We start from the raw sequence: 2,555 nt of genomic DNA on the forward strand, positions 1-2,555 counted from the left end.
GACAGAGTGAGGGAGAGGGGTATATATACACACAGGGAACACCAGGTGACACAAGTGAAGCTAATTACCAAACAGGTGAGTGTGATCCCATCAGATTACCCCACAAAGAACACAGGAAAACACGGAACCAGACAGACATGACAGAAGTATAAACGCACTGAATAAAGACCAGCTTTTCTTCAAATATCAATGTAAATTAAATTAAGTTAAATAATTAAGATCAATAATAAATAAAAGATAAATAATAAGATCCCATACATTCTAGGAAAAACACATAAAGATTATTAATGAGATATAAATGAAAAGAAAACCTCAATTGCATATGGTTGGTGCCGAAAACTACGTTATTCATTCACCACTGTTGTCATCTAACTGCCGCAGATAGAATGACCTGAAAAGAACCACACCTGACAACGTTGTACTTTTTACTCGCTGCGAGGGGGAGCAGAGAGACCAACAGCTTCGCAGAGTTGGCTCACCTAAGTCCCAAAGTGTATGAGGACTGCAGCTCCTTTTATTGAGAAAGTTTCACAAGTACTCAGCAGTTGTTTTTTTTTTCTTTAAGTTTTACTCCCAGGGCAAAGTTCATCCGATTCCCATACTTGATGAGAAACAGACCTCATCCTTTATGGACCTACATTGTAAAAAACCTTTTAGGAGTACCTACTCCTGTCAAGCAGACCATTATTTAACACACTTAGATAACAGTTTATGGTTCACCACACTTTGGTTTAACACACTTTGGTAACTAACTATAAATTCTATTTACACATATTTATCAAATCAAATCTGCATTAACCAGCTCCTAGTCATTTAACTATATATTTATTTAATGGGAAAAAAAACAAAAAAACAAACAATCTTTTCCTAAACTGGTGAGTAGCAACACTGCTACTATATGTAGATGATAGCTAGTACAAACAATGACAACATTGATTGATTGATTGAAGTTTATTTCGAATATGAAAATGAAAACAAACAAAGAAAAATAACACATATTGAGTATTGACAAACATAGAATGCATATTCGAAAAGGAGTGGAAGGAAGTAAAACTTTTGAACTCCCACCCCTTCTCCTTCAGCTCCATGGCTAGGCTCTTCCGTAGTCTCACCCCGCTAATTGAAACACAAAAACCCTTCCTTGTTGTGTGAAATAGTGGTAATTTAAAGTTAATTTTCTCCCTAAGGTTATAACTCCTCTCATGAATACTGAATGATTTCTGGATGTTTATTGGCAACAGATTGTTTTTAGCTTTGAACATTAATTGAGCTGTTTGAAAGTTGACAATCTCTGGAGATTTTTGCAATCTGGAGTGAAGGAATAGTGAATTTGTGTGTTCCTGGTAGCCGGCATTGTGATTGATCCGTATTGCTCTTTTTTGCATGATAGTTAGTGAACGTAGTTCTTTTTTGCTTTGTTTATTAATGCAATACTTCTTGCAACCTTGGTTTGTATGTTTTTAATATGTGCTTTCCAGTTGATTTTGTCATCTATAGTTAACCCTAAAAATTTAATTTCATGCACTCTTTCTATTTCAACTCCATGTATCTCCAGCAGTACTTGTGTAGATGGTGTGTTGCTGTTACCAAACAGCATTATTTTTGTCTTGCTCTGATTTAATGATAATCTGTTTCTGTCGAACCATGTTTTGAGCTTATTCATTTGTATAGTGATGTCCTCTTGTAGTTTTTGCAAATTGTCACCTGAGCAGAAAATATTTGTGTCGTCAGCGAACAACACAAAATGAAACAGCTTAGAAGTTTTACATATATCATTTATGTAGAGAATAAAAAATTCTGGGCCCAACACTGACCCTTGTGGGACACCACAAGCAACGAGCAAACATGCTGAGACACAATCACCCAATTTCACAAACTGCTGTCTCTCACTTAAGCAACTTTTCACCCAATCCAGCACCATTCCCCTGATACCATATCTTTCCAGTTTCTTAATATTTCATGGTTAATTGTGTCAAAAGCCTTTTTTAAATCAATAAATACTCCTATCGCATACTGTTTGCGCTCTACAGCATTTGTCTTCTTCTTCTTTTTCTTTTGGCTTTGTCCCTTTTTCAGGGGTTGCCACAGCAAATCATTGATTTCCATCTCTCCCTGTTCTCTGTATCTTCTACTCTGACTCCAACTATCTGCATGTCCTCCCTCACTGCATCCATATATCTCCTCTTTGGCCTTCCTCTCTTTCTCCTACCTGGTAGCTCCATCTCTAACATTCTTCTACCAATGTATCCACTGTCCCTCCTCTGCACATGTCCAAACCATCTCAATCTGGCTTCTCTAGCTTTTTCTCCAAACCTTCCTGTCTGTGTTGTCCCTCTAATGACCTCATTCCTGACCCTGTCCATTCTTGTCACTCCTAAAGAGAATCTTAGCATCTTTAACTCTGCCACCTCCAGCTCCTCCTCCTGTCTTCTGCCTATTGCTACTGTCTCTAAACCATACATCATGGCTGGTCTCACCACTGTCCTGTAAACCTTTCCCTTCACCTTAGCTGACACTCTTCTGTCACAGATCACTCCTGACACTTTTCTCCAGCT

This window comes from Cynoglossus semilaevis, chromosome W (assembly GCF_000523025.1).
Source record: "Cynoglossus semilaevis isolate Cse_v1.0 chromosome W, Cse_v1.0, whole genome shotgun sequence".
In the NCBI taxonomy this organism is placed as follows: domain Eukaryota; kingdom Metazoa; phylum Chordata; class Actinopteri; order Pleuronectiformes; family Cynoglossidae; genus Cynoglossus; species Cynoglossus semilaevis.